At 41.7% G+C, this 27,212-nt stretch overlaps 1 long non-coding RNA gene across 1 annotated transcript in view; it reads left to right on the forward strand.

Annotated features, from left to right (window-relative positions):
- Positions 1-23,775, forward strand: part of LOC144236201 (uncharacterized) — a 48,613-nt gene extending 24,838 nt beyond the window's left edge. The window contains exons 2-3 of the long non-coding RNA XR_013336442.1: positions 19,488-19,825; positions 22,992-23,775. This is a non-coding gene — a long non-coding RNA (uncharacterized LOC144236201). The remainder of the gene's footprint in view (positions 1-19,487; positions 19,826-22,991) is intronic.
- The last annotated feature ends 3,437 nt before the right edge of the window (positions 23,776-27,212 follow it).

Consider the following 27,212-nt stretch of genomic DNA (forward strand, 5'->3'; position numbering starts at 1 on the left):
TAAGTTAATAACGCTAAGGTTAGGTCATAGGTTAAGTGTATAGATGGACTAAGAGTCATTCTGTCTGGCTCTCAAATGAATGTTTTTGAGTTGGTTAATAAGTTGTTTGTGGAAACCTATTTGATGCTGAATGTGTGAACACCATGGAGGCCCTAAATGTGTCAGCCTTTTGTTTGTGGGTAATGTTTTAGCTACTCTTATCTATCCTCATCCTAGCCACCTGTAAGGGAGGGTGTTTGCAGAAAGTAGGCCTTGGGGAAGGGACTGCCATCCATCACCAATTAGGAGAAGGTGTAAGTATTAACTTAAGTTCTGCCCTTATCTGTACCTTAACTCTAAATTAGGCTCTTTGTCTCGGGGCCAGGCTCAATTGTAATTCTTGTGTTCCTAACCCCCTAAGTCTTGGATCTGCAAGGCCCATAGGAAGAGCCTTTTGACAATCATCCACAGAGCTTTCACCTAAAATCTCTCTTGCAAAGGCAGGAAATATGCTTTTCCTTATGAGGTATCTGTGTTCAGAATATGGGTCTGATATGGAATATTGTGAGGCCTGGTCAATACCAGCACAACATGAGCCAGTAGTAGCAGGAGATACCAGTTTTCATTTCTCATGGCAGGAGTTGTGCAAACACTGCCATTTCCTTGATGTGACTGCCATCCAGAGAGGCCAGTGCGGCTCCTGGCACCATACTATCTTGATGACTACAGCTTTGTAATATAGCCTGAAGTCTAAAATTGTGATGCCTCCAGTTTTGTTTTTCTTCTTCAGGATTGCTTTGGCAATTTGGGGTCTTTTGTGGTTCCATATAAAATTTTGGGATTGTTTGTTCTAGCTCTGTGAAGAATGCTGGTGTTGTTTTGATAGGGATTGCATCAAATGTGTAGACTGTTTTGGGTAAGATAGATATTTTAACAATGTTTATTCTATCAGTCCATGAGCATGGAATGCTTTTCCATTTCTATGTGTCCTCCTCAATTTCATTCATAAGCTTTCTATATTTTTCAGAGTATAGATCTTTTACCTCTTTGGTTAGGTTTATTCCTAGGTATCTTATTGTTTGTGGTGCAATTGCAAATGGGATGAATTCCTTTTTCTCCTGCTTCATTATTGGTGTATAGAAATGCGATAGATTTTAGCACATTGATTTCATATCTTGTGACTTTGCTGAATTCATGTATTAGTGTTGCCATTTTTTTGGTGGAGTCTTTCAGGATTTCTACATAGAGTATCATGTCATCAGCAAATGGTGAAAGTTTAACTTCTTCCTTGCTGATTTGCATGACTTTTATTTCTTTTTGTGGTCTGACTGCTGAATGCAGGTCATATGTGATGTCATGAAGAGGAGTCCGGGAGGGCAGTGCTCTGTAGGATTACCTGAGAGATCAGCTCCAAGGCAGAGATCTGTTCCTCTGACCTGCCCTCTTCAGCAGAGGCTTCCCCCAGGCTGGCGTCAGGTGTCAGCAGCAGCTCCAGCAACTCCATATCCCAAAGATGAAGACCACTGTGTCTTGTTTATTCTCTCTAAAGAAAGAGGAAACATTTACCTCAAAGCATTTCCTCACNGCATTCCCACTCTACACTTGCCTTGCAAGGTGAGTGGTGAGGACCGTCCAGTCAGATGGCCTCAAGTGACAGATGGAGATGCACCGACCTGCGCACTGAAGTGGGGGGGGGGACACCTTACCAACACTGGGCTTTACTAAGAAGGAAGGGAGAGGATGGGTGCTAGTAGGTGGCCTATGATGTCTCCCATGTCACCTTGAACCGCTTTGTCACACACATGAAGCCAGGCACATCTAGATCAAGCCCTGAATAAAACTTCATCCTTCCAGGTAACTTGATCAAATTAGTTAACTTTTAGGAGGCTTGGGATTTTTTGTTTGTTTTTTTGTTTCCATTTTAAAAGTAGATATAAGTATAACTATATTTTAGGGTTATTGAAATTTTTAAATAAGAATTTTGTTTTGTTATAAAACAAAAAATATTTATAGAATTCTGGCCTCAGGGGGCCTAGGTGGCTCACTCGGTTAAACGTTCGACTTCAGCTCAGGTCATGATCTCACAGTTTGTGGGTTTGAGCTCCGCATCAGGCTCGGTGCTGACAGCTAGCTTAGAGCCTGGAGCCCATCTTCAGATTCTGTATCTCTTCCTTTCTCTCTCTGACTGTCCCCTATTCACGCTGTCTCTCTCTCAAAAATAAATAAAACATTAAAAATTTTTTAAAAAACAGACTTCTGGCCTCACTAAGTTCTCACTTTAGTGTTTATTCTTCAATTCCTTAAACATGTCAGCTCCCTGTCCCTGGCAAAATCACTTTGAAGTCTATAAATTTCATTCACTGCTTTGTGTGCAGGATTTTGCTTGAGAAACACAATATCAAAGCTCTTCCAAACCTACATTTCCTTCCCACTGAGGATGGGAGTGTCTTCTGAGTTGGAATGTCAGCAAAATTTTTATTTATAAAATAGAATATGAACAGTTACATAACCCAGTACACAGATAGCGCCATGTTGTTCTGACTGAGGAAACTGTAAATTATGCAGAAGGTGACAGTCAGACACACTAGACATAAAATGTGTGCCAACTTGTCACAGAACGTGAAACAGACAAGTAGAGACCAATCCCACTACTGTGACATGTCATCTGACCTAGTTTCAAACAGTGTTTTGAATTAAAGCTGGTCTCAGGCCAATAATACTCAAACTACAGTTGAGTGGTAGCCATGCAAGAAAATCCCATTCTAATGTCCCACTGCAAATGTATTTGATAGTTCCCTTTATAATATTTGAATTCATCCTTGATGTGTTCAAGTTCATTAGTGGAAGGGTGTAATCTGTGATAAGCTACGAGGGTAGACCACTAACTGTTCACTTAAAATTTTCTAGAAAATATGTCCTGAGGGAATTACTTCCCCCCTCTGTTATGCTTGCACCCTTTACCTTGCACTCTGGGGCAGCCAAACACGGAACGAAAATGTGGCTTTTCAGTCTGTCTACTTTGGGGAGTGTGAGGTTTCAAAGCAGCTAAGAGGAACATTCCCCCTAAGTGTCCTGTGAGGGACAGCTACAGTGGAGGGGAGCAGCTTATCTGCAGGTTAGCTTGCTGGGAGCCGCACTGGCCTCGCTGGTTGACAGTCACAGCAAGGATATGGTAGCGTTTGCACAGCTCCTGCCATGAGAAACGAAAACTGGTATATCCTTCTGCTACTACTGGCTCATGTTGGAAATGAGGCTGCTGGTATTGACCAGGTCTCACAATATTCCAGATCAGACCGAGATATTCCCCACACAGATTCCTCATAAGGAAAGGCATGTCCTTGCCTTTCCAAAGAGACTTCAGATGATAGCATTATGGATGATTGTCAAAAGGCTCTTCTTAAGGGCCTTGCAGATCTAAGACTTACATACTAAAGGGGGCTTGAGTCTGGCCCTGAGGCAAAGAGCCTAATTTAGAGTTAAGGGCAGATATCCACCCCCACCCAATTGTTTCTGCCTGGAGCACTAGATGCCCCCCACCTCAAGGCATTTGTTATTGAGTATTTGGAGTGACTTACTATGACTTTGAATATGCTGATTGCTCCCTGTGGAGGAACCTATTGAGGAACTTCTTCTTTTGTGATTATGAGAGCAAAGGTGTTTCCTGAAAGACCTGTTTGACCCCTGCTCACAGAGAAGTAACCTCACTCTTTTATGCTAAAAACATTCTTTGACATGCTGCATCTAAATCACCTATCTCACTATTGATAAAGGTTATGCAGGAGTCTTCTACAAATCTATGTTCTGGGAAATTCTTACATATCAAAGAAGTTTGTTATCAGAAATCATTGTCTAAGGCAAATGCCACTTCTGTGCCATCCCCCAAACACTTATAAAATAAAGTTGAGCCCCAGTCAGAGCAGAGATGCCTGCCTGGTGACCAGAAAGAATCTCGGGGCTCTCTCACTCTCTCTCTCGCCAACACCGTCCATCCTTCAGGGACCCCTGGACCTGCCGGAGCCGGCCTCTGACATTAGCTGGTCCGTGGTAGCCACCTGCCCACTGCCAGAAGCACAGAGCTGTGTCCTCCCACTGAGAGTGACCCTCAGGTGTGGCCTCAAAGCCTGTGCTTGGAGCTTCCACCTGTTCTTACCTCTCCAGCCTGTGGTCTGTTTCTTCTCTTTGCTGAGCCCTTTGCGGACCAGAGGCTTGGCTGGATAGTATGCCTGGCTTTCTAGCTCAGAGTCTCTTAATGATGATCTATTGATTCGACCCCAGCTCTCAGTTGCTACCTTACCCTTGGCCGCAGACAGAGCCATGCAATGACATCCTGTCACTGTGCCCCACCAGGCTCCCCCGGGGACAGCCCTACACCCCAGACCCAGCTCCAGTGTTGTTATCATCTTGGTGGAGAGACTGGACAGAGCTAAAATGCAATAAGCCATGGGAATGATGGTGGATCTAGGTTCTAGTTCAAATTCTGCTATTTTCTATGTGATCTTGGACAGGGCACACCCCTTCTAGAAGCCTAGACAGCCTCAGCTGTAAAATGCTAATGAAATGATCTCCCCTGCAAGTAGTCTTTGTAGAGCCTTGGAGGTATTTTCTCATTTAATTTTCGAAAGTGATATGAAACTAAAGCATACAATAAATAGTTCTTGACTTAGAGTAACAACAAAGTACTACCTAAATGCCTTCAGCAATTCCCTGTTGTCATCATAGAATATAGGGATGGATGCTTGAAAATCTGGATATTAAAACTGTACCATATTCTGAGTGTAAGTATCCTTACTTGAACCAGCTATGATTTTATCTGTGTCGACATTCTTCAGTCTGAATGTACAGTGTATAGAAGGTAAAAAGTTGTTCAAATGTGTATTATATTTTTTAATGAATCAGCAATTCATGATCTGGAGCCCAGATACTTAAAATTAATAGTCTTCCTTGCACTCGTGTCCTAAAAGATCCCTTGTGCTGTCCATGAGAACAGCCACCCCCAGTTCCGGAGATAAAGGTGAGACTGTTCTAAGCTAGAGGTGGATTGGCAGTGGGTAGCCGCGTAGCTGACTCCTGAAGTCACAGATCCAATCGTCTGACACGCATTCGTGAGCATCTCTGGCGTGTCTGGCACTGTGGAGACAAAGACATGGCTCCTGCTTCCGAGCATCTGCGCTTCAGACCGAAAGTTAGGGTGGCACGTGCAAGAAGAAGGGGAGCACATGCAAGCGGATGTTTGTCACGTGACAGTGATACCGATGACAGGAGGCTCGACAATTGCATAAAGGCAGTATCCGCTCAGCTCTGAGGAATGATGACCTGGGAGCTGTTCTAGACGCAGGCTTTCAGAAGGCACGTCAGAGAAGTCTGGGACAAGGGGCACAGTCGTACTGATGGTAGACTCAAGCTTGTATAGGAGAGGAGCTCTTTCCTAAAACCACTTGTGCTGAGAACAGAACACGGGATCTACCCTCTGGACAGATTGTAAGAAGAGCAAGTCCACTCCCGTCCCCCAGCCCCCTGCAGCCACCGGTCTACACTCTGCTCCTGTTTGACCACTCGAGGCGCCTCATGGAAGTGGAGTCATATCGTCCCTTGTCCTTCCCTAACCACAGATCTCACTCAGCTTTGTGTCCCCAGGTTTCATCTGTATTGCTGCATATTGCAGGATCCACTTCTTTTTAAAGGCTGAATAATACTCCACGGTATGCATGTGTACTCTGGTTTCTTTATGCATCATCCATCAAGGGCTGTGTACACTGTCTCCATGTCTTGGCTATCATGAGAGCACAGATATCTCTTCATGACTCCGATCTCAATTCTCCTGAAAGAAGTCCCAGAACTGGGGCTTCTGGGTCATATGGTACTTCTAGTTTTAAGTTTTTGAGGAAAAGAGAGGCTTATCTTTTTTTTAAGGTTATTTATTTTTTTCTGAGAGAGAGAGAGAGAACCAGTGGGGAAGGGACGGAGAGAAGGAGACACAGAATCCCATGCAGGCTCTGTGTGATCAGCACAGAGCCTGATGGGGGCTTGAGCTCACGAATGGTGAGCCGAAATCAAGAGTCAGACTCTTTATTGACTGAGCCACCCAGGCCCCCCACTGCTATTACATTCTTTAAATTGTTATAGTCTTATAAGATTAGCTAGATATATGGTGAAGCCAGTTGCCCGTTCTATTCTCTTACAAAATTGACTTAGATACAGATTTCTGCTTCTAGTCATGACAGAGTAACTGGATTGGTTTTTTCTCTCCTGCCTTAAGCAATGAAATTATAGGAAATGGTTTTTAGACACTGGACACAGGCAGCATAGAACAGTGATTCCTGAGAGAAGGGAAATGGATGAAATGAAGTCTATGATTGCCTCAGTTTACTATCTGGAGGGAGTTTCCAAGGCCACAGTGCAGAGAGGAGGAATCAAAATAGAGTGTGTGATCTCCCCAAGTTGTGAAGACAGAGAAGAGAATTCAGGGAGAACAAGGTGGCTGCAGGAATGCCAGGGAGAGGATACCTGGAAAGACACAGCACTAGAGACCCAGGGAGGGTTTCTCTCCATCTTCACCCACGTGCTGATTGGAGCATGCATATGAGGAGATGGTGTGGGTCCAGGACAGGAACCAGTGTGAAGAAGCAGGTGAAAAATTCCTGGAGCCCGCACAGGGTTGGAGTAATTCATGTGGCCAAGAGCCAGAGTAGAGGAATCTCATTATACCTATGGCATTGGGTAAAGTACTCAGAGGGTATTTTACCCCAGGAAGATCTAAAAAGCCCAGAGACTTGAGCCTTCCCTGCTCCCTATCAAATCTTTATAGCAGCCTAGAAGCTTATTTATTTCCAAATAATTTTGCTGGGTCCCCGGAAAAAAGATAAAAAAGTACTTCAAGAAATAAAAAGAATTTCACACCTAGTAATGTAAAATTCACAGGGTTTGCCATTCAGTGAAAATTACCAGTTATGAAGAGAAGCAGGAAAATATAATCCATATCAGAAAAAAAAATAAAATTAATAAAAATAGAGTCTGAAATGATGCAAATGATAGAATTGTTAGATAATGACATTAAAACAGCTATTACAAAAATATTATATCAAAAAAGGTAGAGGAAAGCATGGGGATATTAATAAAAGATATAGAAGATACTTCATAACAGAAAGATCAAAATCAAACTTCTAGACATGATATATTCAATATCTAAGAAGGTATTAATCTCAGGTAAGACAGTTCAGATGAAAAAATTAGCAAACTTCAAGAAATAATAGAAATGGCCTCAAATTAAGCAAAAGGCTGAAAACAAATGAACAGAACATCAGAAAGCTGCCTAAGATGTGTGACGAGAGGAGAATTTGGGAAATGGCAGAAAAATAACAAGGAAAGAAATAATGGCTGAAATTTTTCAAAATTCATGGAAACTATAAATGATCTACGAATCCTCAAAACTCAGTAAGCCACAAACAGGAAATGTGAGAAAACTACACCAAGTCACCATAATAAACTGCTTAAAGTAGGTAATAAAGGGAAACTTAAAAACAGCCAGAGGGGAATAGCTGAGAGTGACATCAGACTTCTCATCAGAAACCGTGCCCACAAGAACACGGTGAACCAGTATCTGTAAAGGTCTGAAGGAAAAACAAAACAACAACAAAAAACCCGTCTGCTGACTTAGAATTCTATACTCAGCAAAAGGATCATTAAAAATGAAGGTAAATAGAGACTTTTTCATATATACAAAATGTACAAGAATTTAACACCTGCACTACAAGAAATGTGAATGTTAGTCCTTCAGAAAAATTAAAAATGACACCATATGGTAATTGAAGAGCACAGGGAATGGTAAAAATAGGTGCAGATAAGAGAGACCTTCTGTTGTTTAAAAAACAACTCAAAGATTATTGACAGCTTAATGCAAAAATAATAAGAGTATTATAGGTTTCTATCATGTAGAAGTCAACTGTAGACAATGGCACAAGGATCAGGATTGGTTAAAAGGAAGTAGCCTGCTCTAAGTCCCTATATTACAGATGACGTGGTATAAAACCACTCAAAAGTGGATTCAGGTAAAGGTGTACACTATTACCCCTAAAGCAATGATAGGGAAAAAACAGGTGTCTCTAACAAGCCAGTAAAGGAACTAAAATGATGTATTAATTTTCTATTGCTGTATAAAACTTACCACACATTTAACAGCTTAAACAACCATATTGAGTATCTAGCAGTTTCTGTGGGTCAGGAAACCAGGCACAGCTTATCTCGGCTCTTTGCTTGGGATCCGATGTGGCTAAAATTGAGGGGTTGGCTTAGCTTCATTCTCATTTGGAGGTTTGATGAAGGAAGATCTGTTACCAAACTCATTCAGGTTGCAGAATTCATTGCAGGCGCCCCCCCCCCTCCTCTGCCACTAGCTGTCAGTTAGGGACCGCTCTCAAGTCCCAGGGCTGCCCTTACGTTCGTACTGTGCTCTTTTCAGTCCTGCTCCCTTCATAGGAACTTACATCGTTACGCCATCAGGGTCAGCAAGAGAATCTTTCTTCTTTCTAATCTCCCTCTTCAAGGAAGAACTGGATACTTTTTTAAAAGGCTTACCTGATTAGGTTAAGGCAACCAAGGATAATTTCATTTTTGATTAACTCAAAATCAAATCATCAAGGACCCTAACTGCAGCAAAACCTCTTCATCTTTACCATTGTGTAACCTAATAATGGGGGAGAAGTTCCGTCATCTTTGCAAGTCCTGTCCACCACAGAAAAAGAAACAGTGAACACAGAAGAGATTGGTGAATATAAAACAAATAGCAAGATGGTAGATTTAAACCAAACCATATCAAAAATCACGTTAAATTTAAATGATCTAAACAGAATAGTCAAGTGGTAGAGATTGTTCAACTGGGCAAAGAAACAGGCTCAGCTATGTACTGTCTATGAGCACTGGCTGTTAATATGGAAACCAACCTGACAATAAACTATTTGTAAAAAAAAAAAAAAAAGAAACCTGTTTTTTTTTTCTTTCTTTATTATTATTTATTTTTGAGAGAGAGAGAGAGAGAGAGACAGCGTGAGCAGGGGAGGGTCAGAGAGAGAGGGAGACACAGACTATGAAACAGAATCCAGGCTCTGAGCTGGCAGTCAGCACGGAGCCCGACGCGGGGCTCGAACCCACGAACTGCGAGATCGTGACCTAAGCGAAAGTCGGACGCTTAACCGACTAAGCCACCCAGGTGCCCCAAGAAACCTGTTTTAAATATAAAGACACAAACAGATAAAGAGTAAAAGGACAGATAAGGACAGACTTTGTAACACTAACCAAAGGAAAGCTGGAGCAGCTATATTTATTATAAAGTAGATTTGAGAATCTTTCCAACAATAAATAGGGTGATCTGATAATGATAAAAGGGTAGCTTCATCCAGGGGACATTCCATTTCTAAATGTTTGTATATTGATAACAAGAGATTCAAAATACATAAAGCCTCCCTGATAGAACTAAAAGGAGAAATCAATATCCAATGATAGTCAAAGAGCCACCAACCATGTCTCAACCGACAGTACAAGTTCAAGGACAGAGAAGCCTAGAACAACACTATTGATCAGTGTGACTGGACTGACATTTTAGAAACACTCTACCAAACAATAGAATACACATTCTCAACCTTGGCACTACGGCATTTTAGATCAGATACTTCCTTATAGGGCTGCCCTGTAGGACTGTGGATTGTAAGATGTTTGGCAGCATCCTGGGCCTTTACCCACAAAATGCTGGGAAGACCTTCCCCCACTTGTGACAAACAAAAATGTCTCCAGACATTGCCAAATGTTCCCTCCGGGAAAGAATCACCTCCACTTGAAAATTCTTGATTTACAAGATAGCTCTGCCATGATGTGTGCATTTAGGGGAGAGAGAAAGCTAGCTACTTTTGTCATCAAGTCAGTCCCTGGGTCACAGTGGTCTCAGGCTGTCTTGAAATTAATAGACACTTCAGAATTTAGTCATAGTTTTCTCACTTTCATTTCAAAATGTGGGATGGGCTATGGTTTATTCATGGAATTCCACTGATATGTTAGAAATTGGCAAACGGAGGGGCCCCTAGGTGGCTCAGTCAGTTGAACATTCAACGTCGGCTCAGGTCATGATCTCACGGTTCATGAGTTCGAGCCCCGTGTCAGGCTCTGTGCTGACAGCTCAGAGCCTGGAGCCTGTTTCAGATTCTGTGTATCCCTGTCTCTCTGACCCTCCCCTGTTCATGCTCTCTCTCTCTCTCTCTCTCTCTCTCTCTTTCTCTCTCAGAAATAAGTAAAACATTTAAAAAAGATTTAGAAATTGGCAAATAGAAAAAAAAAGAAATTGGCAAATGGTGAGGCCAGTACTACTAGCTTTGTGCCACATTCATTCATTTAATTCAACAAGTGTTTTCAAGTGTCTTCTATCAGCTAGTTACCTTTCCACTACTGGGAACATATTAGAGACCAAATCAATGCTCTGCCGTAACAGAGCCCATGTTCTTGTAGCAGGAACTAAACATTACAGAAACATGCTTACAGGGTGTTACATGGCCAAAGAGCAATGGAGACAAAACAGGATGTGAAAGACAAGGAGTGGAGTGGGGAAAGTCTTCAGGGACAGTGACAGGGATAAAATGACAGCTGAACAGAGGACCTGAAAAAAGGAAGGAAGGAAGACAGATTATCTGCATTTCCATTTTAGGCAGAAGGAAAAACAACTGCCTTGAGGCAAGAGCTTGCTTGAGAATGTTCCAGGAAGAGCAACGAGGCTGCAGAAGCAACAGTGGGTGAGTCAGGTTGGGGGTGGTGCGGTGGAGCAGGTGAAAAGAGGCAGCAAAACACCAAATCACATAGAGCCTCTGGGTCATTGTAGGGATTACGCCTGTTGAGTGCAATGAAAGGCCATTAAAAGAGGTTTTCAGAAAAGTGAGGCTGCATTGCAAATATTGGAAGAGAATGGCTCAGGTTGTGGGGTTGACCCTAGATTGTGGGGGACAGTTAGAGGCTGGGAGGCCAGTTTGGAGGCTGTTGTAATATTCCAGCTGACTGTGATGGTGGCTTCATCCAGAAGTGGAACCAGTGGCTGTGGCAAGTGCTAGATTTTGGATTTAGTGTGGAAGCCCAGGATTTCCAAACTGGTGGAGGGGAGAAAAAGACAGGAGCCAAGGATACATCTGAGGCTATAGGATATATCCAGAAATGGAATTGCTAGATCATATTCGTTCTATTTTTAAATTTCTGAGGAGCCTCCAAACTGTTTTCCAGAGCGGCTGCGCCAGTTTGCATTCCCATCAGCAGTGCAAGAAGTTTCCCCTTTGTCTGGTTCCTCACCAACACCTGTTTCTTGTCCTTTTGATTCTAGCCATTCTGACACACAAGAGGTGATATCTCATTGTGGTTTTGATTTTCACTTTGGTAGGTAGTATTTTAAAGCCCTTGGGGATGGATGTAGATAGAGGAGCAGGATGTCCTAGGCATGAGCCTGAGGCAGACCAACATATGGAGACTGTGTTGATGAGGCCAGTGTGCTACTTTCACCGCTGGAACAAATTACCACAAATTCAGTGGCTTGAGGCAGTGTTTTGCTGTACTGGAAGTCAGAAGTTCAAAATAAAGAACGAGTTAGAGACAGTGCTTCAAGAAGAAGGGAGTAATCGCTCTGCTAAATTCATTGATCCAGGAAGATGAAGGTGAGAAGTGACTATTAGGTTTACATGAATGGAAGCCATTGCTGACGCTGACAAGACTCTGTTGGAACTGGTGACAGATGAAAGCCTGATTGGAGTTCAGGCTCGGAGGACAGTAGAGCAGGCCAGTTGCATGGATGGATGACCCGTCCAGTCACACAGTGTCCCACTTTTTTTTAGGAAGAGCAAGAGAGAGAGGGAGAGGGTGTGAGCAGGGGAGGGACCGAGAGAGAGAGAGGAGAGAGTCCCAAACGGGCTCTGCGCTGAACGTGGAGCTCCATCCCATGACCCTGGGACCATGACCTGAGCCGAAATCAAGGGTCAGATGCTGAACTGACTGAGTCAACCAGTCAGTGCCCCACTTTCAGAAGAACTTCACATGTAGCCTAATGCCCTGCTATCACTGTCTTGAAATTCTTAATAATTTTGAATAAGAGGTCTACATTTGTATTTTGCACCGGCCTCAGCTAATTATGTAGCTTATTCTGCAACAGAAGAAGAATTGGAGACAATGATTATGGACAACCCTTTGAATGAAATTTTCATAAATACGATCAGAAAAATGGAGCCAGAGGAGGAAGTGCAGTCACAGAAGTGTTTTTAAACTTAAGACGTTGCTTGTGACGGTGTGGAGGTACCTGTGTAGCACCAGAGAGCAGGGTTGACTGGGACTATCTCCCCCTGGGACCAGATGTCCCACATACAGTGTTATTGGAGTCTACAGCATGATTTCACTGGATCCCTGCAGAGGAGGGCACACCTCTGTTTCCCTGGCTCATCTCCATTAGTTTTCCAGTGGGCTGGTAGTTTCATTCAGGAAGGGTCGAAACCTTATAGACTTAACTACAACTGATCTTCTTAAACTACCAAACTCATGTCACTCTGGACTCCAGCAAATAAGATTAATTTTCCAACCTTTGTTCTTCATAGAGCCATGTTCTTCTAGATGCATTTGCAAATTGACTTCACCATGATTTGTTCTAGCATTTTCTCAGGCATGCCAGTGAGCCTGGCTCAAAGCCAAAGTCATTCATCACTGTCCTAGGGAAAGACACATGGTGGGCATCTGTCCAAGCTGCAGGCATTTCCCCCATCTATCACAGTTGCTGGAAATGAGTTTCACTGTGAAGGGATGCTAACTACACTTAACAAATAACCATGCACATAGCAGTACTAGGCAGCCAAACATACTAACTCTCCTCTGACCAGGTAAGCAAACTGTAATGTACCCAACTCCCTGGCCTGAGGAAGCCGTCTGGGCCTGAGCACTCTGAGATGGACGTTTCTGAAACTAGTCACTGGAAAAGAAGAACTGTCCATCTGTCAAACCGTCTTTAATCCTCATCTACAGTCATTCGTAGATCGAAATCTTATTGGAGCAGATTATTTTGTGCCCCAATTTCAGTTTTGCACAAGGGGTAACAAGTCCTCAGTGTACTCCACATCAGTAATTTCAGTGAAATTTAGGTGATTTCTGAAATGTGCAAATTTCCATTTATACAGGACCTGCGTTCCTTCCGCTTAGGTGACAGCGCTCACTGTACTGTCCCCTCCTGGTATTCACTCTGAACGTGCTTGGGAGCTCAGAAGGTGATGAGGGAAGAAGGATGAGATGATGGACAGCTGGGTGGAAGGGCAGGTCTCAGAAAATGGGAACAGACTTTTGTCTGACTTACTCAGTTGTTCCTTGCCAATTATATACAGGATCACAAAGTTAGGAAATGTAATTCTTGCAGGCAGGGTGCTTACATTTTACTTAGGGAGACAGACAGTGAACAGGAAGTTACATTATATTGTGGGAGGTGGTTTGTAATCAAAGCCCGAGTCTTTGGGACCCTCCCTTTCCTTCCCAGGTTTGTCTAAATCTTGAGTCTTCTCGTGGTCCTTGACTTCTCTTCTTGGCTTACTCTCTCACATCTGCCACCCTTCTTGCTCTTCTATCAATACCTAATTCCATCTTATTTTTTCAGAGTCTGCTATTCATTCTGAAATGATAAAAAAAAAAACAATCCTAATATGTTAGTAAGCAGATAGGTTGCCTTTTACTAGACAACATTGTTGAAAAAACTTAAGTTTACTTATGAATCTTAAAAGGTGTTTTCCCTTCCAGCTTTCATTTAAAAGTAAACATCAAGAGTGACAACTCCAGGCATTTTAAGGCAAATATGGCGTCCTAAAAAACATCCTAGGCATCAAGGGCCAATTAATACCTACTTTGAGGGCATATGCAACTTAAAATAGTTCCTTAATTTGTATAAGCTTTTAAAGTCTCAAGAGTGTTTTCAGATATGTCTTATCATTTAATATTTATAAGAAGCTTATAAAAAACTTTTATTATTTTCATTTTATAGATGAGGAAAGAGAAGACCAGGCCAGAATCAAACAGCTAGTAAATAATAGAATCTCCATAGTACCTATTTGTGATTTTCAAACCTAGGGCTTTTCCCAAGACTTTTTTTGCTACCTTTCCAATTCCCAAACTCACATTTCTGAAAGTGCTCAGCCATGTATTTGATTGGGAGAAAAAAGGGAATTAAGGAGGGAATGGAGGGAGGGAGGGAAGGAGGAACATATGGAAAATAAGAATAGCAAAAGGTACAGGGAGGAGCTGAATAAGGACCCTGCGGATGGAGTGGTCCCCAGAGAGGCTGTCCTTTATTGTTCTTCCCACCAGCAAGTCAAAAGTAAGAGAATCCGGGAAATTAAAATGGATGATTAAGTACAGGATTCCCTTTGTCCTAAAGAAGCTTGAATTAACAAATGACACAAGTAACAGCTGGAGAGGTGTCTGTGGTGCTCCAGAGCACCTCTGCATACTAACCAGGTGATGAACTAGGTGGCTCGCATGCAGAGGCATGTGGTGCTGGGAGTGACTTTGATCTGTGCAGAATACTGTCAGCTCTGAAAGAGAAGTTTAACTTAAAGTAGGTTTAATAGATTATTCACATCTATAAAAAGAACAGATCGAAGGTAGAATAACTTAGTGATTTGGGCACGAATCTGTAAGAAAGCTCTTTGTGATCAGACTTGCCTACACTAGTATCTCTTTCTTGTTTTCCATATTAATTATTGAATCTCCATTATGGATTTCAGCACTTTGCTTGTAGTTCCTTGTGTTAATCTTATTTCCCTTCTAGATATTTATCTTGATATCAGTGATATGTCAAATGCATTTTTAATGAATGCCTGATAATATAGAGCCAAGTATCATATAAAGTAATTTAGAAGTACCTACTTTAATTAAAATGGATTGAAAATTTATCATAAGAATAACTTCTTTTAAGGAAAAAATCAAATAAAATTTCGTATTTTGCTCTTTTTCTTATGTAAGGAGTTTATTTCAAGCAAAAACATTCATAAGAGTTGTCTTCAACCATCTGATCTTACACATAAAATACTGTATACAGTGAAACGTCCTTAATATTACTATTCCAAATAATTAAAAATAGAGAACATGCTATTTATTCTTAGTTGATTTTTCCTATTATTCTTTAATAAAATATTGATAATTTAAATCTACTTAAGTCTAAATTTGCCTTATTTTCCATTTTCTTGAATTCCCATCAGTATAATTTGTTCTAACATGTTTGGTGATGGTCAGCATTGCTGTCTAACCAAGAAACTTAAGCAAAATGGTCTTTTCCCCAAAAATGGCATGGTCTCTTCAAAATAAGTTACAATATGCAGAATGGTTATTGTATTTCACAGTGAAAAAGAAACTAATGATTTGAACTATTTCCTCTTAAAATGAGAGAATCTGAGTAGTTATATTAAATCATATTGCTAATACCTTCCATGTATTAGGGAAGTCCATTTTAGGGAAGTAATACTTCTTTGTTTGAACATTTACATCTTTCATATATCTGTATGCAAATACAGGCTTAAAACTAAATTTATCAACTTAGAGTCAACTCTAAATCCAAGTTGATAAATATGTAAATATTTCAAGTAGTAACTTGGAATCACCGAAGGGAGCAGTTGGGTTAGTCCAAAAAACATCTGAAATAACTGACTCGGTTATTTTTTTTTTTTTCAGTATCATCTTGCCAAATACCTATTTATCATTGCTTTGTTTTCAAGATGTTTTGCTTTGATGTCCTGCGGGAAAGGAAAATGCTGCTCCACACAGCGCACCTAATGGATCACAAGGGCATAAAATGTAAACATTTCCAGCATTTGTCCATTTTAGGCAGTGCATCTTTCTGAGGCTAATTTATCTTGTGAGTCATTTGGGTATGTTCATTTTAAACCAGTAAGATTTCCACATTGAGTAGAAAAACTAGGTCATAAATTTAAAAATTATTAGCTGCTAGAACACTTTTAAAATATCAATCTTCTGATTAGTGTTCGCTCAGTGGCCCAAGAGGCAAGAGCTTCGGGCGTCCACCCTGGTTCTCCGTACCTGTGGTGTGACATGACCTGCTTCCCTGCTTTGCCAAGATGGGAAGCCCCTTCCTGGGCCGATGAGCATGACATCACAGCTTCACCCTTCACCCCTTATTTTGTCCTCGTTGTGAGTAGTCCAAAGTGCTTTCACAACGGCCCTGTTAAATTCAGCCCAAACCACCCAGACTGCACGAAGGATATCCTACACAAAGGTGACTTGTAGGTTATAAAAGGGTCACAATCTTCCTAGTGTCTGTCACTATTTAATCTGTTGAACAGACAGCAGGGTGAATTGTCTCCTTGTGTCACACACAAAATAAAATCTTTGTTTCAGGCAGGCCCACTACCGAGGCCTGAGGTGGTGTCAGAAACGCTGGGTAAAGAGTCCAGGGGTCAGGAGACTGCATGTGGTGCTCGGGCGCCTCCCTCAGGCACACAGAGTCTGTTGTGTCGTGTGTCTTGGTGGAAACCTTGATGAGAAACCTTCCTGCCCTCCTGCCGCTGTCAGGATTGATAAAAGTGACAAACCACGGCAGGTGGGTAATGAGAGGTTGGGTTGCAGCTTCATGAGCCTTGTGAATCCTGACTCTGACCTAGAGGTGCGCTCTGTTCTTTGTCTCTACCTCAAAGCCCAGGCTCTTCTCAGTCCAAGGCTCTCTTCTACTTCCCTGAATATCTCATCAGCTCAAATTTTATATCAGGTCTTTATTTAAACATTTTTAATTTTGATTTTCAGATTTTATATAGTCTATGTCATATGTCAGCCTTGAAGAAGTCAAAGGCTCATGTGACACAAACTATACCCTTCAGATTCTTACAAGATAGTTTATTTATTCAAGAGAACTTTATTAGATGCTTTACTGAAGAGTGATATGTTTATACGTGAGAAAATAGAAAAAAGTAATGCACACAACAGATGACATATTTAAGTGACAAAACATTGGTACAAATGACAGCAGCTGTGGAAAGGAGAGAGGAGACTGCACGTACTAATGGAAAGAGCACGGTATCTGGTCTGAAACTCCGCTGATGAAAGTGTGCGATGCACGGAACTGGCAACGTCAACACCACCTGGAAGCTCGTTAGAACTCGCAGACTGTTTACTAATCTAGGATCTGTAAGCTTTGAGAAACACTGCTCAGGAACACTCAGATTAGGCTCTGCTACTTATTCATTACTTACATACTTGGCCTATGAGATAGTCTCTCCCAAACTGTGAAGCTCTGAGTTCTCCAGGCCCTTCCTGCATTTCTTGTTATATTAGGTAGGATGATTATGAGCATGGACATAGTCAAGGGGTTGGTAGTAATGCAGGGGTTTCTTTCTGGAATTTTATTGAGACTCTACTTTGCCTTCACTGTATTTATGTGTATGTGCATATGTGCATGCATGTGCACACACACACACAGAAATTTGGGGGCCCTTAGGCCCATTGCTAACATCAATAGTATAGTTTCTACAATGTTCCATGTTTTGTGTGAGATGCAATGATGGATACATGGTCTCTTCCTTCAGGGTCTCCACAGAATAAATGTGTAGAAAAGATCTACCATAAGTACAAATAAGTAAATAAAGAAATGCAATGTTAAAGGATACTCTCAAAACAATAAATAAGAGGGGTGCCTGGGTGGCTTAGTCGGTTAAGCGTCCGACTTTCGCTTAGGTCATGATCTCGCGGTTCGTGGGTTCGAGCGTCCGACTTTCGCTTAGGTCATGATCTCGCGGTTCGTGGGTTCGAGCCCCGCGTCGGGCTCTGTGCTGACTGCCAGCTCAGAGCCTGGAGCCTGTTTCAGTCTGTGACTCCCTCTCTCTCTGACCCTCCCCTGCTCACGCTGTCTCTCTCTCTCCTAGAAATAAATAAAACATTAAAAAAAAAACTCTTTATAAATTAAGACTTAACAATAAACTATTATCATTAATATAGACAATTATTTAACATGAAACATCATGCTAAAAAGGGACCAGATTCCCAAGCTCAGGAAAGAGGAGTAATCTGGCATAAAATACATGAGGATTCTATGTTATCATTTGTCAGAAACTTAGAAGCATGTGGAAATTTAATTTTTATAATACCAATCTCATATCCCACTTCTGTTGGTATGAGTCAAACACCACCAGCTTCAGTCCCCACGGTATTTCCCTGGCCCTCCCAGTACATAATTTCTCTCAAAGATACAAAATGTTGACAGCTCATACCATCACCAATAGCTGAGAATGGTTAGTCTGTTTCCAGAATGTGGAGGACTTTCCCACCAACCATAAGGCGTATGGAAAAGAATTAAGATTTACAGCTGTTGGCTGACATGTTTTTTTCATTAAAAAATTTTATTTCCACAGAATCATGTGGAACACTTAGGATCAGCATAGCAATTTTTCTAGCATTTGGTTGCTTTTGGTGGGGTGGGGAAGGAGGAGGAAGCAAAGACTGATGTATGTCATATATGAGACAAACTTGCAGTTGTAAAATTCCTAGTTGGAAAAATATTTTGGACCTAGATAATTAAGCTGCATGTCAAAAGATTTATTTTAGTTATAAATATTGGTCTGATAACTAGCTCTTCATGTATTTCGTCTCTAATTGGGGCATGGAAGGTGGATAATTAACATACTTAGAACCTCCAGTTCTTGAAAAGTAAAAAAAAATTAAATACAAACACCCTTCATTCTCATACATGCCTGTTCCCCCAAAATAATGTGTGGGAAAACACTGGCTCACAGGTTGCTTTATTATGTAGAATTTATTCACTTTTTAAGTCAAGAGGAAGTGAATGCATGTCCTTTCCCTCTGCCTCTGTGACATTTATGTTATCCTGTTATGACACGGGGAGCAATTATGTTTGATTTAACGTAATATATTTGATTGGGGTGATATTGCTAGGAGCTTTGTGTTTACTGGGTCATCTGCAAGTTTTTCAGTACCACTGAGTGTTAGGTGAGAGGTGGCGAACTGGATTACTCATATTTGGAAAATCAAAGGAAAATTCAATGTTTTGTTTTCCTTAAGAGAAATGTTTATTTAATCTAAATGTTATACAATGACTTTTGTAATTGCTTCCAAGATTTTTCTCTCCTTGAAACTCAAAATTTTACAACTACGTTAATTAATAACAACGTTCCTCACTTCCATAGCATGCTTTTGTCTGAAAATCTCAGTGTTTGCCTGTCTTCAGGGAGAAGCGAGTCTCTGTTTTTTGCTTTTTCCTTTTTAAGTATAAAAAGTGCATTGATTCAAAATGCCCACTTTTTGTCCAGCATCGCATTTGTGTGGCATATTGTGCCAAAAAAAGAGGCTCTCACCTTCTGTTGTTCTCGGGACTAAATGGGCCCTTGCGACTTTCCTGCCTGCACTTGGTGATGATGTTAGCGAACATGCAAAAACATCTCACAGACTTCTTGGGGATGAAGATCACACTTCTACTTTTTAATGTTTATTTAATATTTGTCATTTTATAGGTGAAGCCAAGTAACTGTGAACTCCACATCCACACATTCTGCAAGCTAATGAAGTGATAAACTCGTAGGCTAAGGCAAACTGCAGCCTCAGGAAGCTTTTGAGACCCACAGATGAAGCCTAGAGTCCTTGCATTAGCAATTTCCTGCTGCATCCACACACCCAGGGACTGAAAACAGCACCCGTTCATCATCTCGCCGTGTCTGGAGGCCTGAGGTCTGGGAGCAGCTTACCTAGGTTCTTCGCTTACGATCTCCAAAAGCTGTGATCACAGTGTTGGCTAAGTGGTGTTACTGTCTGGAGGCTGACTGGGGAAGAATTCACTTCCAGGCTGACTCAGGTTGGCTGCAGAAATCATTTCCTTTCGGTTGTAGGACTGAGGACCCTGGTTTGTTGCCGCTATTGGGTGCAGACCTCTCTCAGATCCCAGACGCCACCCTCAGCCCTGTGCCAGGGAGGTGCCGTGCCAGAACGGCCACTTCTTCACAGGAAGCTAGGGAGACCGCCTCTAGAGTGGCTCTGCTAACAAAACACAGTCTTAGGGACGTAATGTAAACATGGAAGTGCCTCCCTTCACCTCTGCTCTTCTCTACTAGACAGAAGCAAGGGCCAGGCTTTGCCCACACTCAAGGGAAGACAGGTGTACAAGGCCCTGAGTGCTAGAAGGTGGGGATCATGGGTCCACCCCAGAGCCCGCTCACCCTACCCCTAACTGGTCCGTATCAACGCAGAATAGGGAGAGCAGCATATAATGGAAAAAACCAGCGACTAAAGCTAAACAAGCCTTATTTCTTTCTCCTGGAAACAAAATAAATTCGGAGGAAGGCGTGACATGACGGGCTTGGCAGCTCCCCCTGTGCTTCTGGGGCCTCTCCCCTCTCTCTTCGTTCTGTGCAAGTTTTAGCACATCTTCCAGGCACAGCCTCTAGTCTTAGGGTCACCTCATGGCCCAACACGGCTGTTAATAGTTACAGCCATCGGCAACATAAAGGAGGAAGAGCAGACAGAGGAAAAGTTGAAAGGGCCGGAGCAGCCCCCACAGCCGTCCTGCAGGGCCCGCAGAGCTGGGCGAGGTTTGGACGCACCACACGTGTTGTTGAGGGCCATGTGCACGGAGTTACACACAGCTGAGGGAGAGGCTGGGAAATGCGGTTCCTAACTGGAGCTGTTGTTGCCCAGATGAATTAGGGGTTCTTTTATGAAGGAAGGAAGGGTGATAACTTGCTGCTTCTGCCCAACGGGCCCTGGGAGCTCCTTTAGGCTTGCTGCAACTAAATGCTGAAGTGCCCTGTCCATTACTGACCTCCTAAGGAAACCATGCTCTGAGGCCGGCTGCCAGCCATCCTAAGCAGGGAAAACATGTTGATTCCTGCCTGTGCTGGCAGAGGCATCTTCACCATGGAAAGTTCCATATGTGGACTTGCCAGAGTTCCTGCCTTGGTAGCATGTGCAGTGAATCAATCAACAGTACTCGGGACTTGTTTTGACTGATTTCACCCTTCATCTCCTCCCTCGGTTCCCAAAACTCTTGGGTCAGAGTCCTGGCCCAGTGCCTGTCTCCCTTCTACTCAGTGATTTATTGCCTGTTCTGGAATCCCTATCACTGTGTGCTGGCTCCATTTTGGGACACCGATCACTCCCTTTTGCATCTTTGATGCCAGGTCCTTGTGTGGGAAGATCCCGTTCTCTGTCCCTATGTTCCTGGTTAGCATATTGCTCCTATTACCATCTAAAGCTGGGACTCACCCTGATGCCTGCCTTGTCTCACTGTTTGGGTCTAGGTCACATCCTGTCTACCACAGCCCCAGCCTGGCACTCTTACATCGTTGCCTGGGCTGTGCCGAGGTCAGACAACCAGGAATACTAGCACAGGCACATAATAAGTACTCGGTGAAGACCTGAGCTGGGTACTGGCTTTAACATTCTTGGATCTTATTGATGCCAACCTGCCTCACGTGCTCAGGTTGTGTTTGTTTCTCCTCAGAGAATATTCCAGTACAAGTACAAGTCTAAGACTAGGTCTCAAGCAACAGTCTTGGGACCTTATTTTGTCAATGCCAAAAAAATAACTTGGGTGAGAATTTCAATCAGTGGTGAAATATTTGGGGGAATATATAGGGCTTTGAGCCCCCAGGGACATGGCTGCTGAGGGGGAGGGAAGAGAGATGAGAATTCTGCTGAGCTGCCTGGGGTTCCTGCTGCCATGCTTTTGTCTGTGGCTGTTGCCTGAAATCCTTCCTCCTTACGTTCCCACCACTGTTGTTGGAGATTATACAAATGATTTGCTTCCCTGAAACTACAGTTTTCTGATAGATGATTGCCTTATCCTGTCCCACCCTCCAGGCCATCTGTCTGCTCTAATGTTGGCCCACAGGTTCCAAGTATGAAGTTACAGGCATATTGGCCAGTATTCCTACCCTCTCTTCTCAGAGCAGTTAGGACAACACAGTATAACTTTTCATTCACACTAATAAGATTTATGAAACCTCTCTTTGTGCAAGACACTATTCTTGGTATTTGGGATAGAGGGATGAACAAAAGAATGTCCTTAGTCTCTTGTCATTTATAATCTATAAAAAATCACAGTGAGCAAGTAAATCAATGAGCAAACATAAAAACATGAGGCATTGTAGGGAATTAAAATAAGCTATGATATTAATGAGTAACTTAAGCTTAAGTAACTAAGAAACATCTCTGAAGAATTAAAATACATACTGAGATTTATTCTCAACAGACAAGATATGAAAACAACCTAAGTGTCAATCAACACCTGCCAATTGTGACAGCATGTGTGGAACTGGAGGGCATTGTGCTGAGTGAAAGAAGCCAGGAAGAGAGAGAGACAAATACTGTAAAGTATCACTTACATGTGGAATTTTAAAAAATCAAAAAGTCAAAGACATAGAAACACAGAGTAGAATGACTGATGGTTGCTGGGGGCTGGGGGGAGGGTGGAAATAGGGAGAGGGTGGTGGAAGGGTGCAAGCGCTCAGTTAAAGAATCAGTAATTCTGAGGAGCTAATGTGTAGCATGATGACCATAGTTAATAATACTTTACTGTATACCCGAAATTTTGCTGAGAGTAAATGCCTAAAAAGTGCTTGAGGGATACCTGTGTGAGGGGATGGGCATGTTAATTAGCTACATTGTGCTATGTGTACCAAATCATCATGTTGTACACTTTAAATATATTACAATTCTGTCAATTGTACTTCAACAAAAAAAATAAGAATGAGTAAAATAAAAATTTAAGAATATATATGTTGGGGTCTTAAAAAATACCTCTCACTAGATGGTTGCTAACATTATGTTTGGTGCATCCATTCAGTATGCTGCCACTAAAACTAATGATGATGTGCATCTGGGCAAAGTGGAAACTATACGTGCATTTGAGTGTGTGTATGAGTTTGCACAGCGTAACGTTTATAACTACCTCCGGGTGGTAAGGTGAAGGGCCATCTTCAAAAATTTGCTCATTATGTTTTTTTCTGCATTATTTTTTGCAGTGTGTAAGAGTTTATCTTAAAGTAAGAAAAGAAGAACAAGAGAAGTACTTAATAAAGGAGAAAGAAATCCAGACAGGCTGCCTCTAAGCATCCTTTCTGCACATGGAGGTTGGTGGCCTTGATCCTCACAGAGAAGAGCTGCCCTTCTTACTAACCTTGTCTCTGGCACCTGGACTGAGTACTACCTGAGACCAGGTTTATTAGAGGTCTGTCTGAGCAAGGAGGGAGCCACGCACAGCTGCTTACAGTCGTAGGGAAATAGGAATTCAGACGAACTAATAAGAGGAGTCAGAAACAGGCCACTGGAGATGTCTGCTGGTCACTGAGCTATAAATCCTTTCCCCAATTACTCCCCTCCTGCCAGCTGTGCGCTGTGACCCGGTGCCCAGGAGATCGTCCATATTCAGCAGATCGTGGGGCAGCAGCAGAGAACCAGTGCAGAAGCACTTCTATGTCTCCGAAGGGGAGGATTATGCAGGTTTGAGAATGACATGGCTTCTTACATTGTGCTGATCTCTTCTTTATGTGCTTACACTTAACTTTGCTCAGTTTACTAAACAGTTTATTATCATGAAGACATAATACTCCAGACTGACTCTGAAAGCAGGGAGTCCGACCACTCATTATATGGGCACATTGATCCTGGTTTTCCATTTTATTATATTCCTGGATAATACTCCATCCAGAACAGCAGTATGTACTGATGTACCACACACCATACAGTACCATACTTTATGAAAATAACAATTTATAGCTCTTCAATAAATGCAGAGATTGTTTTCTATGTATGTTACAGTGTATTTACTGCTTAAAATTGGATCCAGAGCACCTAGAATAAGAATGTTCCTTAGAAATCATCTTGTCTGATTCTGTTTCCAGTAGCAGCAGAGAAGCTTATCTCAGGAATTTGAGAGTGACAAAGAGCAAGATAGAAGCTGTAAATGATTTCACCCTTAAAGAAGGAAAGCCTCACTGGACAGGATACACTCTAATATGGGTTTAGTCTGAAAGGCACAGAGCAGCTGGGAATAAGCAGAAGGCTGCTGCATTATTGACTTGAGATATCTGAAGACAGAGCTGGGAGCCACTAGAGAAGCTGGAAGCTGAATTGAGAAATTCTGGCAGGAAGGAAGTCACAGAAAGAGGAGTCTCAGAACTGTGTATAAAGTTCCCTGAAGTCCTTGGCTAACCCCTGATCTGCATCCACATGGGGGAAACCCAACAGAAAGTAACAGCTGAAAGGTTGAAAGAAATTTCAGTTGCTGCTCTTCAGAAAGGAGATAGAGTTTAGAATTCAAGTCTGGCCACGTTGGAGGACTTGGTAAATTGACCCTATTCACAGACACCCCATAAGGCTGATGTCGTGGGAGCAAAGACTGTGTCGCACATCTATAGGGTTCTAGGCCTATGCAGAAACCATGAGACCTACTCCAAAAAGGATAAAACCAAGTCTCTCTGAGTTCAGTGTGATCAGCCAATAACTTAACTGCCTGTCAGAACAAAAATCAACACCATCCCAAGGATGATAACAGAATCCAGAGTCTCTGCCATACATCACCCACAGGGTCTAGTACATATTAAAAATCAGTAGGTATGCAAAGGAACAGGAAAATGTGGCTCACAGTCAAGAGAAAAATGAGTCAGAAGAACCAGCCCTAAGATGGCATAGATGTTGGAGCAAACAGACAAGAATTTTAAGTATCTGTTGTAACTGTGCTCAAGCTGGACATTCTCAACTTACCATTTCTCAGCTCTGACTTTACCTTTCTGTGACTTGCTTTGTGACACTGGAGCAAGAGTCTGTCAACATTTCTCTTTTGCCAGCTGTCCCAATATTGAGCTTTGGTAATAGAAGGTACTGAATGGGGATGCTGCAGGAGGAAGGAGTTTCACTTCCTGTTGTGCTTTTAATTAAAAAGGAATTCTGGCTCTTGCAGCATGAGGCAGCCAGAAGACTGTGTGACACCCAGCAGGTGGCTCTCCCTGTGAGCTTCAGCAGCAGGTCAGCAGATAGCTTCCCTCACGTCTTCCCATGGAGTGGGGGGGGCGGGGGGGGAGGCACAGCAGCAGGTGATTTCTGGCTTACCATCCGTAGCCTGGGATACACTGTGAACTTACCTGTAATCCCATGTGTTAACACCATAGCCTCTCTAATGATGTATGAATCTTAGCCTAGGGGGTGGAAGTGATTTCCTCTGTTTATTCATGCCTCAGCCCTAGAGGCAGTGGCTGCTCCCAATATCTGCTATTTATATAGTCCTTAGAATACTCTTTACCTCTTAGTAGTTAATCCCCTGACACTAGTTAATAATCCTTTCTATTATGTTTTTCCTATTCAAATTATTGGTGTGTTTTCTACCTCGTGACTGGACCCTGAACTACAAAACGTATTTAAAATGAACACACAATTGTCATAAAGTTTGTTGAAGATGAACAAGATATCTCAGTAGAGATTCTAAGCTAAAATAAATGAAGTATAAAATAAATACTGAGATAATATAAATGATATATAACATATCTAAAATAAAATTCATGGCATGGAGTTAATAGCATATTAAACATATTGACTGCATGACAAAAGAGCGAGTCTGAGATTAAAATTGGATGATGACTATATTTCTCTGAACAGGGGAAAGAACAAAAAATGAAGAAGTAAGGGCTGAGCACCATAGGGCTCTGTGGAATCCTGTCACAAAAATAGAGCATGTACATAATTGTAGTTTCAGAAAGAGACAAGGAAGAGAAAAATGGGGCAAAAAAATATTTAAAAAAAATAATGGCTGGAAAATTCCCAACGTGGGAAAACAAAAGTTCAGCAGCTCTGAAAAAGGTAAATATGGAGAGCGTTGTCCTTAGGTACACGATAGTCAAAATGCTGAAAATCAGTGTTAGAAAATCTTGAAAGCAGAAAAGGAAAGATGATTCATCTTAGAGGGTGACTATCATATGCTGACCTCCCAGCAGAACTAGCAGAGACCAGAACTCAGGTAATAACATCTTTAAAAATAGTGAAAGAAAAAAAGGTCAATTCTGAATTCCTTCAATAAAATATCCTTCTATAATACATAAAGATAAGTAAAAACAAGTAAGAATTTTCTCAGATAAGTAAAAGCTGAGAAAATTCTTTAGTAGCAGTGCTGATGCTACAAGAAACACCGAAGAGACGTCTTTAGGCAGAAGAAATTACCCAACATGAAAAATCTGATCTGTGGTTGGGAATGAAGAGCACTCGAGACTTTATTTATTTATTTTTATAGTTTATTTATTTTTGAGACAGAGAGAGACAGAGCATGAGTGGGGGAGGGGCAGAAAGAGAGGGAGACACAGAATCCGAAACAGGCTTCAGGCTTTGAGCTTGTCAGCACAGAGCCCAATGCGGGGTTAGAACCCACAAACTGTGAGATCTGACTTGAGCCGAAGTGGACGCTTTACCGACTGAGCCACCCAGGTGGGCCTCAAGACTTTAAATAGGCAGGTAAGTATAATAGAAGCTAATTTTTCTTCTGAGTTTTGTAAAATACATAGAATCAAGTAAAATAGAATAAAACAAAACAATTTGCAACCTATGCAGATACAAAACATACGAAAACAGTAACACAGAAGGAGTAAATGAATTGTAATATTGCAATATTCTTACATTTTATAAAAAGCAATAGAATTTTAATTCTATGTAGAATGTGACAAGTTAAAGTGCATGGTATAATTCCTAGAGCTGCAATTTAAAAAGGAGAGGTATACCTAAATAGTAGGAATTAAAATGCAATAATACAGTTGCTAAATTAATATTAAATAAAGGCTACAGGGGAGAAATCAAAATGACAAATAGAAATCAAAATGTAAAATGACAGACTTGATCAGAGCCATATAAATAATTGTATGTAAATGAAGTAGGTACTCCAATTAGAAGGCAGATATTATCAAATGGCTTTTTATTTAAAAAAAAAAGTAATATGGGTGACTTGTAGTGTACAAGAAATACACTATCATTATAAAGACACATGTATGTAGGAGGTAAAAGGGTGGAAAAAATACAGCATTCACAAAGTAAGTGTATGAAAGCTGGTGTGGCTATCTAAATACCAACAAAACAGACTTGAAGGCAAGAATAGTAACACAGTGCATTTCATAATGATAGAAGGGAAAACCCAACAGGGAGACATAACCATGTATATACTTGTACATAACATATCAAGGAGACATAACCATGTGTATATATGTACA

The sequence above is a fragment of the Crocuta crocuta genome, unplaced genomic scaffold (genome assembly GCF_008692635.1).
Source record: "Crocuta crocuta isolate KB4526 unplaced genomic scaffold, BGI_CrCroc_1.0 scaffold80, whole genome shotgun sequence".
NCBI classification, from domain to species: domain Eukaryota; kingdom Metazoa; phylum Chordata; class Mammalia; order Carnivora; family Hyaenidae; genus Crocuta; species Crocuta crocuta.